Genomic DNA, 17,448 nt, shown 5'->3' with positions numbered 1-17,448 from the left:
AAATGCATTTTAGGGAAAGAGATTTTAAATCTTTGGAATGAAACACAAGTAAGCTTTTTTTCTATCTTCTTTTATGTTGTAGCATGTATCAGAACTTCATTCCTTTTATTGGCCAAACAATATTCCATGGTAAGTATATACCACAAGAAGACAGTAACCAAAGACTACATATTACATGATTCCACTTATATGAAATATCCAGAATAGGCAAATCTATAGAGTCAGAAATTAGATTAGTAATTTCCTAGGACTGGGGTAGGGGAAGTATGAGGAGATTGGAGAGTGGTAACTAAAGGGTACAGGATTTCACTTTGTGGTGATGAAAATATTCTAAAATTTAATGTGGTGATGGTTGCACTAATCTATGAATGTACTAAAATGCAGTGAAGTATACAGTTTAAATGGGTGAATTGTATGGCATGTAAAGTATATCTCAAAGCTTTTTTCCTTTTTTTAAATAAGAAGGCTTGCCAATTCAGGTGGGTAAGAGGGAGATATGGCAGACAGCCCGGAGAGTTTGCTGAATGGCAAGTAGCTGATGATGGTTGGCATATAGGGTTCAGGAAAGGGTCTCAGAAGTGTTTAGAAATGAAGCTGGAGAGATAAACTGGGTAAGATCATGAAGGATATAGTAAACCTTTAAATTTTTCTTCATTTCAATTGTGGTAAAATGCACATAACATAAATTTACCATCGTAACCATTTTAAGTATATAGTTCAACAGTGTTAAATATATTCACATTGTGGTACAACCAACTTCCAGAACCTTTTCATCTTGCAAAACTGAAACTCTGTATTTATTAAATAACAACTCCCCATTTCCCACTTATCCCTATCCCCTGGCAACCACCATCCTACTTCCTATTTCTGTGAGTTTGACTACTCTAGTTAAATCTAACTGAATCATGCAGGATTTATCGTTTTGTGACTGGCTTGTTACACTAAGCATAATGTTCTCAAGGCTCACCCATGTTGTAGCATGTCTCAGAATTCTCTTCCTTTTTTTTTAAGGCTGAATAATATACCATAGTATATATATAACATGTTTTATTTATCCATTCATTCATATGATGGATACTTGAGTTGCTTCCACCTCTTAGCTAATGTGAAAAATGCTGCTATGAACATGGTTGTACAAATATCTTTTTGAGACCCTGCTTTCATTTCTTCTGAAATCAGTAAGCCTTTTTTGAGGAGTTTAAAATGTATCCTTAGATTCTACATATAAGTAATATCATATGATATTTGTCTTTCTCTGTCTGGCTTACTTCAGTTGGTATGATAATCTCTGCATCCATCCATGTTGCTGCAAAGGGCATTATTTCATTCTTTTTTATGGCTGAGTAATATTCCATTGTATAAATATACCACATTTTCTTTATCCATTCATCTGTCAATGGACATTTAGGTTGCTTCCATGTCTTGGCTATTGTAAATAGTGCTGTAATGAACATTGAGGTGCATGTATCTTTTCAAATTATGGTTTTCTCTGGATAAATGCCCAGGAGTGGGATTGCTGGATCATATGGTAGCTATATTTTTAGTTTTTTGAGGAATCTCCATACTGTTGTCCATAGTAGCTCTACCAATTTACATTCCCACCAACAGTGTAGGAGGGTTCATTTTTCACCACACCTTCTCCAGCATTTGTTATTTGGAGACTTTTTTTTTTTTTTGCGGTAAGTGGGCCTCTCACTGTTGTGGCCTCTCCTGTTGCGGAGCACAGGCTTCGGACGCGCAGGCTCAGCGGCCATGGCTCACGGGCCCAGCTGCTTCGCTGCATGTGGGATCTTCCCGGACTGGAGCACGAACCCGTGTCCCCTGCACCGGCAGGCGGACGCTCAACCACTGCACCACCAGGGAAGCCCTATTTGGAGACTTTTAGATGATAGGCGTTCTGACCAGTGTGAGGTGATACCTTATTGTAGTTTTGATTTGCAAATCTCTAATAATTAGCAGTGTTGAGCATCTTTCCATGTGCCTTTTAGCCATCTGTATGTCTTCTTTGAAGAAATGTCTATTTAGATCTTCTGTCCATTTTTTCATTGGGTTGTTTGTTTTTTTTTGATATTGAGCTGCATGAGCTCTTTGTATATTTTGGAGATTAATCCCTTGTCAGTTGCATCATTTGTAGATATTTTCTCCCATTCTGTATGTTGTCTATTTGTTTTGTTTCTTTTTTCCTTTGCCATGCAAAAACTTTTAAGTTTAATTAGGTCCCATTTGTTTATTTTTGTTTTTATTTCCATTACTCTGGGAGATGGATCCAAAAAGATATTGCTGTGATTTATGTCAAAGAGCATTCTACCTTTGTTTTCCTCTAGGAGTTTTATAGTATCCAGTCAATCTAAAAAAATGATACAAGTGAACTTATATACAAAACAGAAATAGACCCACAGACATAGAAAATAAACTTATTGTTACCAAAGTGGAAAGTGGGACGGAGATAAATTAGGATTTGAGGATTAACATATACACACTTCTATATATAAAATATATAACCAGTAAGCACCTACTGTATAGCATGGGGAACTATACTGAATATTTTATAATAACCTATAAGGGAGACTTTTTTTTCTTCTGAATCTGAAAAAGATAGATATATATGTATATATAACTGAATCACTTTGCTGTATACTTGAGACCAACACAACATTGTAAATCAACTATTTTTCAATTTAAAAAAATGTATCCTGAGAGTAATGAGCAGCAATTAAAAATTTTTTTAAAGCAGGGAAGTCATACAGTTGGAGGACACTAGAGGAGGAACAATAATGGGGTTATTTCAGTATTATAGACATGCAAGTTAAGATTCAAGAAACCTAGCCTCCTATCTTCCAGTATTGTGTGTGATAATGAAAAGAGCCAGAGCCAGAGCCAGAGACAGAGATAGACAAGAGTCTTCCTAGGATCCCAGTCAACTCTGGGGATTGGGGATGTTGTCTGCACGTACTAGACTGTGCCCACTCAGGAGAAACCAGAGGAGGATTTAGGGTAGATTTAAAAGCATTCTCCAAGCTGCAAACAGATCCATCAACACAGGGTAGAAGCCTCACTGGCACAACCTCTGACCAAACACTTATTGCACAACAAGCTACTCTGAACCATGAGAAAGTCTTAGTAATCCAGGCTTAAAAATAATATCAGTCATTTCTAGCAATCAGGAAGACTGTATGCCCAAGCCTGTGCCCTTTCAAGAGTGATCAGAGAGGGTACCTCTAAGGTACTAGTTCCTGCTTGAACTTGGGACAAAAAAATGTAAGCTATTTGTACTGTGATAGCAATCTCCAAGCCACATATGTTCCCAGTGGTAAAGAGTAAAAATATAACTGGCTAGGATGGCTTAAACACAAACACTGACCAATAAGTGGCTTATGCAGACTCATGGGTAACCACTAGGTAGCCAGGAGGAAAAATCTGAACAGACACACCAGAAATTCATACTATGGCAGAAATAGACTTTCCATAATTAGTTCAGCCAAGTCATTAACAAGTAAATAAATTACCAAACAAAGAAAAACTACCTCCTTGGGGGAGGAAATCAGTATTTGGAGATATCTAAATTGTCTACTTATCAATGAAAAAATTATGAGACATGCAAAGAAACAGAAAGGTGTGATCTATCCATAGGAAACAGCAGGCAATAGAAACTGCTTTTGAAGGGGTCAGAATGATGGACTTAGCAGACAAAGACTTCAAAACAGCTAATATACACATGTTCAAAGAACTAAAAGAAATCATGTTCAAATAAATAAAATGGGGTATGATAACCATATATCATCAACTAGAGAAGATCAGTAAAGAGACAGATTATTAAAATTATTTAAATGAACCAAATGGAAATTTTGAGTTTAAAAGCAAAACAGTGATGAAAAAATTACTGGATTGGTTCAAGAGTTGCTTTAAGCTAGCATAAGAAAGAATCAGTGAACTTGGAGATATGTCATTACAGATTTTGCAATGTGAGTAACAGAGAAAAGAAAGAATGAAAGTTATTAACATAGATTCAGAGAAGTGTGGGACACCATTAAGTACATTAACATACGTGTGGAATACTAAAAGAGAGAAAGGGACAGAAAAGAAATATTCAAAGAAATAATGGCTGTCATAATTCAAAACATAATTATTTTGTTTAAAAGGTAATTGTGTAGGTAATTTAAAAGGCAATATAATTGCATACTTCTCTATTCTTCCCTTTACATGTGAAATCTAAAAAAAAATGATACAAATGGACTTATTTACAGAACAGAAACAGACTCACAGACTTAGAGAAAGAACTTATGGTTACTAGAGGGAAGAGTGGAGGGCAGGCATTAAACACTACTATAACTCAATAATAAAAAGACAAATAACCCAATTAAAAAAAGAGCAAAGGATTTGAATAGATATTTCTCTAAAGAAGATGTACAAATGGCTGCTAAGTATATGAGAAGATGCTAAAAATCATTAGTCACTAGAGAAAATACAATCAAAACTATAAAGAGATCCCACTTCACATGCACTAGAATGGCAATAATCAAAAAGACATGTAATAAATGTTGGCAAGGATATGGAGAAATTGAGAGCCTTATACATTGCTGGTGGGAATGTAAAATGGTGTAACCACTTTGAAAACAGTTTGGCGACCACTTAAAAAATTAAACATGGGGGCTTCCCTGGTGGCGCAGTGGTTGAGAGTCCGCCTGCCGATGCAGGGGACACGGGTTCGTGCCCTGGTCCGGGAAGATCCCACATGCCGCGGAGCGGCTGGGCCCGTGAGCCATGGCCGCTGAGCCTGAGCGTCCGGAGCCTGTGCTCTGCAACGGGAGAAGCCACAATAGTGAGAGGCCCGTGTACCGCAAAAAAAAAAAAAATTAAACATGGAGTTACATAATTACCCAGTAATTCCATTTTTCCCCAAAAGGAATGAAAACATACATCCACATGAAAGCTTATATACAAATGTTCCTTGAAGCATTATTCATGATAGTTGAAAGGTAGAAACAACTGAATGTCCAAAAATAACATAGTATATTCATACAATTGCATACTATTTGGCAATAAAAATAAATGAAGTGCTGATACATGCTGCAACATGGATGAACTTTGAAAAATCTTACTAAGTGAAGGAAGCCAGTCACAAAACACCAGTTATCATATTATTTCCTTTATATGAAATGTTTATAATAGGTGAATCTATAGAAACAGAATATGACTTGCTTAGGGCTCAGGAGATTGATGGGAGGTGATGGCTAATGGGTCTGGGTTTTTTTAGGAGAGACTAAAGTGTTGTAAAATTGTGGTGATGGTGATACAATGCTGCTGGTACATTAAAAATATCCAATTGGACACCTTAAAGGGGTTAATGCTATGGAATATGAATTATATCTCAATAAAGCTGTTAAAAAGATCATGTTTTTATACAAACAAAATAATGTATTAGTAAAAAATGCATAAAATAAAACAATTTTAGTATAAAACAATAGCAGAAAAGACTAGGAAGAAATATAGTATTGCAAAGTTTTTATACTATTAGCCAACAAACGACAAAAAGTTAGAATCATAAAGAATACTTAGATAGTCCAAAAGTTGTCAGGAAAATAGACAAAATGAAACAAAGAACAGAAGGTACAAAGAGATAACAAATAGCAAGATGTATTACTTGATTTCAAGACTTACTATGAAGCTCAGTAATTGAAACAGTGTAGTTTGGCATTAATTATAGAGAAATACATCAGTGGAAAAGATTAGAGTTCAGAAATAGACCTACACAAACATGTGCAACTTAAGTTTGACAAAAGTGAAAAACTATTTTGTGGGGAGACAACAGTTTAAAAAAGAGAGTGGTATGAGATAATTGGATATAAATATGCAAAATAACCCACTATGATTGATGCCTTATATCATATGTTAAAAGTAGCTCAAAATGAATTATAGACCTAAATATAAAAACAAATGTTATAAAACTTCTAGAAGAAATCATAGGAGAAAAATCTTCATGACCTTGTTTAAGGTAAAGATTTCTGAGACACCACAATCGAAAGCACAATCAATAAAAACTTCATCAAAATTTACAAACACTTTTATTTGAAAGACACTATGAGGAGATTGAAAAGACAAGCTACAAACTGAGCGAAATATTTGCAAAGTATGTATCTGATATATGGCTTTTATATAGAATGTGCAAAGATCTCTCAAAACTCAATAACAACAAAGAACTGATTAAAAATGGGCAAAAGATTTGAGCACACACTTAACCAAAGATGATGTACAGATGGCAATAAGCAAAAAGGATGCTCAACATCATTAGTGATTAGAAAAATGCAATTTCAAATTGCAATGAGATACCATGACACACCTATTAGACTTGATAAAATTATAAAGACAGATCATATACCAAATGCTGGCAAAAAATGTGGAGGAAATGGATGTCTCTTACATTGCTTGGATAGAATAAAACATGGTAGAACCATTCTGGAAAAGTTTGGCGATGTCATAAAACATTAAGCATCCACCTGACATATATTCTAGGCATTTAACTGGAGGCATTTCATTTAATGAAAGCCTATGTCCATGTAAAAATTTTTATGTCAACATTCATGATATTTTTATAGCAGCTTATTTTTTAATAGCTAAAATGGGAAAAACTCAATTGTCCTTCAACAGACGAATTTATAAACAAATTGTGATTTATGGATACAATGCTACTCAATAATAAAGAGAAATGAACTATCATATAAAACAACATAGATGAATCTCAAAATGATTTTGCTGAGTGATAAAAGTCAGAAAAAAGCAATAATCAAGATATGATCATCTAACAAGAATAAATTAAACTCAGGACTTTATGAATATATGTGAAGTATTAGTTGAGAGTGACTAAACCACACTATACCATAAAAATGTTTTGCTATTTCTTTACATAAACTTTATTAAGTTAACGTTGAAAGTTCACTTCGCTTTTTTTTCACGTGTACAAAGACCTTAGAGATAAGCTTTGCAAATATTGGGATATTCTGTTTTCAAGGCAAACCTTTTAGTAGGTGTATAAAGTGTATTGGTTAGAAACCTTCTGTCTTCAGTAATAAAAATGAAGTTGAATTACATGACGTTAAGCAAAAAAAAATTGTTTCAGAAGTTATAGGACCAAAATTAAGAGGGAGAAATAGATGTGGATAGAACAAAATATACCAGCAGGTTCTCATCAATAATTTAGAGTAATAGAATTACCAAAATTCCTGCAGACTGTGCACTTGGCGATACTCATTGCCTGGCTCTTTGGCAGTCTTAAAGTATAGCACTGCCATGGAAAAGTGTCCCGCTAGCTACTTCTGGCTTGGGAGACAGGATGAAATTGTGTGGAGAGGAAGGCAATTTTTTCAGAATAGTTTTGAGATTAAAAAAGAAAAAGCGAAGCCACTATGGAGCGAAACAGAAAGTAAAGGGAGAAGATGGCATGATTTCAAAGAGTGTTGTTGTGTTCTCCATATCCCCTTGCAAAGAGTATGAGAACTTGAAATAGAGAATTGAGTTATTTTGAATTTCCTCTTTGACATGAAAATTGTGCTTCTTTAGTGTAACACGGTCTCGAGGGGATTCTTCCCCTTTGAATTACAAACGGGAGAATGATCTGAATGACTATTTTCCCATTCTTCCCAAGGATAATACATAACAAATTACATCCTAATTCATATATAAACATGAAGGCCTTAGTGCATTGATTGGGGCTTAATTCTTACATGAAATCCCGGTTGAAAATGGTCTAGAGTGAATCACAGGCTTTATATAGAATAATTTCACAGAAACCAAGGGCAAAACTACAGCCAGGCTTTTGAAATCTGACATTTCCTGGCAAAAGAATCATGTTGATCAAGTTTCTATCAGGTCTTTTTTTTTCTTTGAAGAATTGGTGTCATGTAGTAAAAACTGGCTATTGGGGGCTCACTTCTGTGAGAGGAACAGTTGGTAATGGCTTCATGAGCCAGTGTCCCAGAAGGTCACAGAAGAGGAACCTGTGTGTGTGTGTGTGTGTGTGTGTGTGTGTGTGTGTTTGCTGGAGGGCTGGTCTTGTTTCATCCTCTTCTTAAGTTATACATTTGCTACTCGTCCTGTTTATTTATGTCCCATATTCATCTTTGTTCCATGTGGTATGGACTTACAGGACAGTTCGCCTTTTCAAGGCCCTCATGTTCAAACTTCTTATGCACCCTTAGAAGATATACTTTTTTCATTGTACTCTGCAAAATGAGAAGTGCCAGCTTTCCTTATAATCCAAGGAATTATTTCCTTCTATTTTATAGTCCTATAGTCTTCTAATTCGAACCTTTGATCCTGGTTCTGTAAAGGGAAGGGCATATTTATTTGCTTCCTAATTTAGATTTATTTTTCAGTAGATAATTCATGGACACAGGATAAAATTTTAAAGTTGCAAGAAATGTGTCGTGGAATTTGTGTCTCCCTCACCCTTATTTCCTAACTACTCAGTTATCCTTCCTAGAGGTAATCAGCATTACTAATTTCTTAAGTAACCTTTCAGATATTTTATGTACGTGGAGGTACATTTTTCCATGTATAATCTCTATATCTGTTTTCTTTAACAAATGTTAGGTACTATAAATAATACTTTGCACACTACTTTTTTCTCCCACAGTACAGAGCATTTTAACCTTCCTGCAACAAAATTAACTTTCTGAGCAAAATGTATAGTAAAAAAATGACAAGAAAACTTGTTATTTTAATACTGAATATCTTCCCTGGTTGCCACATGTTTTGGCTTAACCAAAAAAGGAAATATTTATATATATAGGTAATATAACAACCTATTATATTAACCAAATGCACAGGATAAAGAAGAAAATTCATTATATAACTTAAAATAAATTCTTGAAAACACGTTTAAATGTGTTTTTTCATGTAGAGAAGGCTTTGCTAAACTTTATTAAGAAAATAGATATATTTACATAGAATTTTTATGACTAATAACTTGAGGGTTGTTTTTTTTTTTTTTTTTAACCAACTAAGAGTTTCAGCAGTTTTTAGCACTGTTCATTGGTAAGCTTTCTTAGTTTCAGTTGGTGATTTTGGTTTCTACGAGTTCCTCATTTATGCTACAACAATGTGAGAACATAAAGCTACTTATTTCCTAACTTGAACATAGTTCTGAATGGAAAACTTATCTTATAATATTAACTCTTACAATTCATAAAAGAAGCCTTTTATATTATTTTGGGGAAAGAGTTGTAAGCTGTAAAAAATATAGTTATTCCTATCTTGGGCTCTTGGAATCTGACACATTCATTTGTTTGGAAGGAATAACCTGGGGAAGATGGCTTTATAGTACCGCCACTTGCAAAATAGGATATATAATTAGCTTGAGATTAAATGACTTTGTTTTTTTCGATAAAGCCAACATTATGCCAAATAACAATAAATCTTACAAATGTTTCTAAGTCATTCTATTTTATTTTTAGTTTTATAATATTTACTCGTAAATTAAATTTTACTTCTTAAATGAAATAGTTTTCTAAATGAGAAGAAACACCTCCTGTGGTTGTTTCTAATTTCATTTTCTGCTAACATAGCTGTTGGCACTAGAAATGCAGAACAATTTTCAGAGATTACTGTCAACCATGTAATTTCTTGGCAAATATATGACAATTACTTTCTATGTAATTACAGTGTCATTCCATTGGATCCTGCAGCTGAGTCAAAGAAGAGATTTACCAGGCAATCTTGTCCATCACTCCACTTGTGGTTGTTTCCTTATGTCAGTGTTCTGGACACAACATACATTGTGACTCCACTTAATACTGCAGTCAGGTCAAAGCCATAACATTCAGTAAAGGCAGCTAATTTTCTTGTGCTACTAGATTATTCCTTTGGATTAAGACTAAGCTATATACTTGGGTTTGTTTTATTACTCATTAACATTTCAGGGGCATGCAATAATGAGTGTTGAGGATCATCTTCAAAGAATCAAATAGAAGTTTTAAACCAATGAATTAACATAAACAGAAAATAATTAAATACAAAGGCATTAAAATGGGTAATAATTTTAACTTTAGAAAAGATTTATATTTGACACTGAAAACTCTTCCAAATTTAGAGTGCTTTTCTAGAACATTTTCCATTTAAAATATGTCTCAAAACATCACTCAGTTTTTCAAAAGGAAATACAAAGGAAATACATAGTTCAGGTACAGCAGGTTCCCACTAGCTATCTATTTTATACGTGGTAGTGTATTTATGTCAAACCTAATCCCCCAATTTGTCCCACACTCCCCTTCCCCGCTGTGTCCACATGTCTGTTCTCTACATCTAGGTCTCTATTCCTGCCCTACAAGTAGGTTCATCTGTACCATTTTTCTAGATCCCACATATATGTGTTAATATACGATATTTGTTTTTCTCTTTCTGGCTTACTTCACTCTATATGACAGACTCTAGGTCCATCCACATCTCTACAAATGACCCAATTTTGTTACATTTTATGGCTGAGGAATATTCCATTGTATACATGTACCACATCTTCTTTATCCATTCATCTATCATTGGACATTTAGGTTGTTACCATGTCTTGGCTATTGTATATAATGCTGCAGTGAACATTGGGGTCCATGTGTCCTTTTGAATTATGGTTTTCTCGGGGTATATGCCCGGTAGTGGGATTGCTGGATCATATGGTAATTCTATTTTTAGTTTTTTAAAGGAAGCTCCATACTGTTCTCCACAGTGGCTGTATCAATTTACATTCCCACCAACAGTGTAGGAGGGTTCCCTTTTCTCCACATCATCTCCAGCCTTTATTGCTTATAGACGTTTTGATGATGGCCATTCTGACTGGTGTGAGGTAATACCTCATTGTAGTTTTGATTTGCATTTCTCTAATAATAGTGATGTTGAGCATCTTTTCATGTGCTTCTTGGCCATCTGTATGTCTTCTTTGGTGAAATGTCTTTTTAGGTCTTCTGCCCATTTTTTAATTGGGTTTTTTGTTCTCTTGATACTGAGCTCCATGAGCTGTTTGTATATTTTGGAGATTTATCTCTCGCTTCATTTGCAAATATTTTCTCCCCCATTCTGTAGTCAGTCTTTTCGTTTTGCTTATGGTTTCCTTGCTTTGCCAAAGCTTTTAAGTTTAACTAGGTCCCATTTGTTTATTTTTGTTTTTATTTTCATTACTCTAGGAGGTAGGTCAGCATAGACATTTAGATTTACTTAAATGATATAGGTATTATGGAAAACCTTTTAATTATGATGTGAAAGTAATCTGGAGATTTGATCAATTTACTACATTTGGATATATTGGCTGAATTTCCATAATATGAAGAAAGGAGAACATGGAAGTTTAAACTAATATGTGGATATTTTCATCAGCATTTATTGAACTATCTGATTAATTTTGAAAGTCTCCACTTAACTTTGCCAGAATGCACAGAACCTAGAGGAAAAAGTCTTTAATTTTTACAAATAATCACTTCTTAGAATATATATTGCTCTATTTTATTTTAAAATGCTGTTTGTTTATACCACTAAATGATTAACTATCAGCAACCCCTTTTTGGAGATTAAAAATGTCAAAAATCAGGAAATTATTTTACCAAGATGTGTGTATATTAACCACATTGTAGTTAATTTATAAGCATGAATGATTTATTCATTTCTTCACAAGGATTTTTTGAGCACCCATTTGATTCCATGCATAGTACAAATTTTGAGGTGGAGGCAGAGTACAAATATGAATAGGAAGCAAAGAACACAGTGGCAGAAGTGATGGCCTGTTGATGCCAGCTCATAATGACTCACAATGTCCATTGTGAGCATCTCTTCTGAAGGCTATGTGCAGTGACATACTGTTGGTATTGTGAAATTGGCAGCAGTGGAAGTATGATCATGGTGAAAGTGAGCAAATGTTGAAGAAGAGGATTTTTTTTTCTTTTTTTCTCTCTCTCTCTCTTTTAAAATTCTTCCCACGCCTGGAGGGGTGGGAAGGGGAGGGTGGGAAGGAGGGAGATGCATGAGGGAAGGGATGTGGGAACAGATGTATATGTATGACTGATTCACTTTGTTATAAAGCAGAAACTAATAAAAAAAAAAGAAGTAAAATAAAGAAGTAAAAAAAAAAATAAAAAAAAATAAAAAATAAAATTCTTCCCAGATGTGGCAGGAGTCAGTTGTTAAATGTTTTCTAGGATACCATTAGGTAAAGAGTATAGTTTCTGTGATCAGATATACATGAACAGTCCTGTTTCATCCTATGTAAACTTAGACAATTTACTTAACCTTGCTTAGACTTTTTCCTTATCTGTAAAGTGCAATTCATATCATTAACATTACGTGTTTGTTTTGAGGATTAAATGAGGAAATAACTCTAAAATGCTTAGCGTGGTTTGGTTCATAGAATAATTTTTTTCATCACAGACCACAGACCTGTCAGAACAACCAAATGCATGTTATATAATACAACAGGTGTTATAATAAGGTAGACTGAATCAATAAGTATTATTGAGGTATCTTCAATATCTTCAGTTATGTAGAAAGTGTTAAGGTAGTGTGGAGAAGGGGGTGCTCAATGCTGTCAAGGAAGCTGAGAAGGACACATGGAAGAGGCAAAGTATGGATGGGATTGTGATAGATGTATCAGAGTTTGCTAAGCAAAGAAAGAAAATGGATGATGTGAGGAGAAGCCTGGGCAATGGGAACAGTGTGTAAGTGGCACAGATGTAGTATAAAGATATTTGGTAAAATTGATAGTACCTTCAAAGGTGCATGTGTGCGCTTTGATTCCAAGTGAACTCTGGGGAACATGAATATCTTTTGAGAAAGGCTGTTGACAGTAAATGTTATCTCCAATATAATTTTGCCTGGAATATGATGTCTTTCAGTTTTCCCTCTGCTCCATAATTCTTAGATTTAAGAGACGGAGAGTATTCCCACTGGACACTGACCACCAGGATCATATGTACAATTATAAATGGAAGTGCTAAAAAAATTAGGTCTTCAAAATGATTTATAAACATTAACTAATCCACTATATTAAGTGTCAGGCTAAGTAGTTAAGCAATCATATTTACTTTTATAATTGGGAACTTTGAAAAAAGAATAACATATAGTCCTTTAAATTGAAAAAGTCAATACATTTCAAACTTGTATTTAGCAAACACAACATATTCCTAAATTGAGTATTTCATTAAATGAAGCTGAGGAAATAATATTGTTTAAATATTATATTTATTTCATTTTAATCTATATTTATTGTTTATTTCAATTTTAAAAGTTTTGAGGTTACAATGTTATTTTATTCTGGTCATAATAAAACCATAATACATAATGCTGCCATTAGAATCCCTTCATACTTTCTACAGGGTTGTTTCAATCTTCAATATCATCAATAAAAATTTAATAATCATAGGAAATTTTTTTCCTCTTAAGAGAGAATGGAAAATAAATTAAAAGTAATAAACAATCAACCACATGTTTTTATTGATTGAAGTCTTGCTAAGGTATTTTTGGGACAATTTTCTTCCTTTGGACTATTCTTGCTCAAGAAAATTCATTCTTTATTACTAAAATATTTGAAGTACTGAAAGTATTAGAATAGTTCTTAAAGTACAGTAATATATTTAAAGTACAATAATGTATTTAGGCCATAGATATAAAGCCATTTGATTATAATATAGCCTTTTGCATTTATTACGGGTACAATGGGTTAAATGTATGTGGGTGATGGGTTTCAAGCTACATTTTAGGAAAAACTTGGTGGTTTATTTTCACTGTGGAGATGCAGTCCCTGAATATGTGGTCATGGTTGGTGTGCTAAACCCTTGCTTACTCTGAACATGATTAAGCTACTCTGTCTCTTATATCCTGGCTACTCTCAATAAAAATAAGGTCTGTATCCAGCTGGTCCATTGAGAAGGATAGTTCAGTGATCTCTCCAGGGCACAAGACCTATAGGGCATGTCTCAAACCCATAACATACATACATTGATTATCAGTAAAAAGTGCTACCTCTTTTCTGGTTGGCTTTCACCTGTTCATCCCCCTTTTTTACTGCAGCAAACTCTACTTGGAGGGTGAGAAATTGAAACCCTTAACTCCTTTCACCACTTGGTGGGGGGGGATCCTCTTTTTTTTTTTTCCTGCAGGGCATTTTTTTTTTTATAGGCTTATATCTCTCAATGAAGCAACACTTACCTAAGGGAAAAGAATCTGATCCAGCTCAAGTTCTGGAATCAGAATTAGTCTTTTATCAGATCAAGAGATTTGGATAACATATGATCCATCAATTTAGACTCTATAAGCAAAGATATTTGCATTGATGCAAACAAAGGAACCAGTAAGGGAATTAGAGATTTATAGAAAAGAATCACATTGATTTCACATACCAGAATCTACTTTGTGAAAACTTTTCAAAGTAAAATCAAGGATATGCCAAAACTGAGCTGACAATAAAAGTAATTTGTCAAAATCAAACACTTTGAGAGTTACAAAGAAAGTACTTCTAGTTCTGACCCTTAGGGCCTGTCATTACTATGAGAGCCTGTAAAAAAGGTTTGGGAGAAAGGTATTAAAGAAGTAGAGGTTGATAAGATAGAGGTCTCTACAGCTGTTATAAAAATAAATCTTCCTAAACCAGAGCCAACTGTAAAAGAGAAAGATTTACTATTGGCTGTCTCTGTCCCTGCTGCTGTAATGGGTACCATTAGCTATATGTTGTGAAAGCAGCCAATTGGGAAGATGGGAGACATTACTTTTTAGATTGATTCTGGAATTCTCAGGGCTATTGTTCTACATTCTTGAGTAAAGTTTCATGGGAAGAGCAGCCTAAGTTTTAGACTTAGCTTTTGTGACTTCATTATTGAGGCTGTATAGTGTGGTGGTTGGCTTTGATTTTAGATATATGTAGGTTTGAAAGGCAGTTCTACTAATTATTTTGTGTTCTTGGAGAGGTTGCATTACATTAAAAATTTCAATTTCATAACTGAGAAAATGATACTGATAATGATGATGATAATAAATACTTATGTCATTGTGAGGATTAGGATATGTTAATATAACTTCCTAAAATAATTAGTAAAGCACTTGGCATATATTTCACAGTAAATGTTAGCTTAAAATACAGAGTCAGATCATGGACTCTCAGTGCCGGCCATACTAATTGGCTATTCTATTATTGTCATATTGTAAAGAAATTTACCTCGTTTTGCATTCATTTGAAAATTTGTTAGTCTGTGAGTTAACAAACATACTAAAGGAAAAAGGAAAATAACAAAAAGGTTCGTTAGTTCTTCATGTATTTAAAAGTCCTCCCAAAACACTCAATGCAGTGAGCCTTCAACAGATATTATTCGTTGATTAAGTGCAAAGAAACAGAAACTTAAATAGAAACAATAACTTAGTTTTGATTAGGGGAAAAGAGATTTAAAGAGGGAGAGAGCAAGGTGGAAACAAAGGACAAAAAAAACAATCCCCCCAAAGTTTATTTGTACAACTAAACTAAAGATTGCAGCAGTATGAGTCAGTCTCTGAGTGAAAGAAGCAGGAAGTAAAGTACAGTTGACCCTTGAACAACGTAGGTTTAAACTATGTTGTTCCACTTGTAGGCCAGATTTTTTCAATACATACAAACTACAACACTAACTGATCCAGGGTTGGTTGAATCTGTGGATGGGGACCTGAGGATACAGAGGGCCAACTGTGGATGGGTGCCCCTAACCCCCTCAGTTGTTCAAGGGTCAACTATACTGGATTCATCCATGCTCTTTACATGTGTTACCTCACTTAATTCACACAATAATTCTATGAAGGAAAGATTACTTTCTAATTTTACTAATAGAAAACAAAGACCCAGGGAGGTTTGTGTACTAAAGTCCTATAGGAATAGAGACAAGATGGACTTAACCGATTTTCTGACATCCTTCTTTGGCTTTTATGGTAATAATTTCGGTCAGGACCACATAGGGTTCCCAGTTTTAGTTGAAATTGAAGTAATGGAGGAAGCTTGTATAGAAATGATCACTTTCTCTTTCTGGAAGAGCCCAAGAGGATCTAGTGAGCCTTTTCTCTCTAGCACTCAGGCGTGACTTCAAGGAGCTGGCCAGCCAATTAGACTGCAAGAAGATACAGTATCATTTCTCAAACTCTTTCAGACCCTTAAAAGTGTCAAGCAGTGTGTGTGTGTGTGTGTGTGTGAAAGAGAGAGAATAAGAGATGAGGGGAGCATTCCCTTTTATTTATGTCACCTTTGTTCTCATTATTACCTGTATACTCTAGAGAGCAATAAGCTATATGTTCTTCATCTTGATTTTCTTACTTTGATGCTTTTCTAACAATTATTTTCTCTTATAGAACTGCTTGGTAGATTTGTGCTATAGTGGGTTGTTAGATTATAGTAGTGCTAGGTGTCTAGGGTAAAGGAAATGGATCCTATGCAAAGGAAGACCTTTCAATCAGAGTGCTAAACACTTTTCGTGTTAGTGAGGCAAAAATATGATTATCAATTTATCATGTTATAATGATTCATCTCACAACAATTAATATTGCAGAGCAAACAAATATTAAGGCTGCCTCTTTGGCAGAAGATAATGTGCTTCTCCTCACTGTATATACTAGAAAAATAGCATCTTAAATGATCAGTTCTGAGCTTTACAAAATAATATTAAAAAGTATCTTAAATACAAGACATTCATTATTCTTGTTCAATGGGGAATTTTCCTCATAGTAACCACTGTAATGGACACTTTTTATAGCTTTCTTCCATCTCTAAATTTTCTTCCTGTGTTTAGAAAATTCCCCCACTATTAGAGTTCCAGCTTCTCTCTATGAAAGCTAGAAAAAAATTTGTCAGCCTCCTCTATAGCTAGAACATGGTCATGTGACCTAGGTTTTTCCAATCAGAAGTACCTGTTTCAGAAGCTGGTGACCCAAAGAGGCAGGTTCTGCACAGAGTCCATTCTGGGAAAACTGGCAGATGACATATACAGTTTCCATTGTCAACAGTGTCGGACATTGCAGGAAAGTGTCAGTGCCTGTAATCAGAGTTTGGCAGTGAGTAACAGAAACTATACCTAATGGTGGAAATTGTTACCTCTCATTGATATTTTATAATTCATTGAATTTTTATTAAACTTAGAGACATTAATAAAAGTACAAATGTGGGCTTCCCTGGTGGTGCAGTGGTTGAGAGTCCGCCTGCCGATGCAGGACTCTCAACCACTGCGCCACCAGGGAAGCCCTCACTTTCCTTTTGATTAGTGTTAGCATGGTATATTTTTCTCCATCACTTTATTTTTAATGCATCTATGGATTTATATTAAAAGTGGGTTTCTTATAAACAACATATAGTTGTCTTGTTTTTTAATCCAATCTGAAAGTCCCTGTCTTTCAATTGTTGTATTTAAACAATTCACATTTAAAGTGAATACTAATATAGTATTAATATCTACCATGTCTGTAACTGTTTTATAC

This window comes from Mesoplodon bidens (assembly GCF_964165515.1).
Source record: "Mesoplodon bidens genome assembly, chromosome: 3".
NCBI lineage: Eukaryota > Metazoa > Chordata > Mammalia > Artiodactyla > Ziphiidae > Mesoplodon > Mesoplodon bidens.
Note: the sequence above shows the minus strand (reverse complement) of the source record.